The following is a 367-nucleotide window of genomic DNA, read 5'->3' on the forward strand; positions in this document are numbered from 1 at the left end:
CCTAAATCAAGTCCTATAAATTTGAAGGGAGAATGTATAGGCATAATACATAAATATGACCCTAAACTTGACACCAAATTATAACATTGATCTTAAACTTTGATAGTGCACAAATATGACCTTTAACTATCAAAACTTGAACAAATATGACCTCCGATTTTGCAACCTCCATACGTGTAACTCACTTGTGCCTATGTGGATATGCAATCCAATCATACGGTGCCACATCATTAAAAGGACTGACATGGAGGGACTTTTGTCTTTCAATTAAAACGACTTCGTTTTGCTTCTATAGGTTAAAACGATGTTGTTTTGCTTATTATTACTATTATTATTATTATTATTATTATTATTATTATTATTATTA

This window comes from Capsicum annuum, unplaced genomic scaffold (genome assembly GCF_002878395.1).
Source record: "Capsicum annuum cultivar UCD-10X-F1 unplaced genomic scaffold, UCD10Xv1.1 ctg3585, whole genome shotgun sequence".
Lineage (NCBI taxonomy): Eukaryota > Viridiplantae > Streptophyta > Magnoliopsida > Solanales > Solanaceae > Capsicum > Capsicum annuum.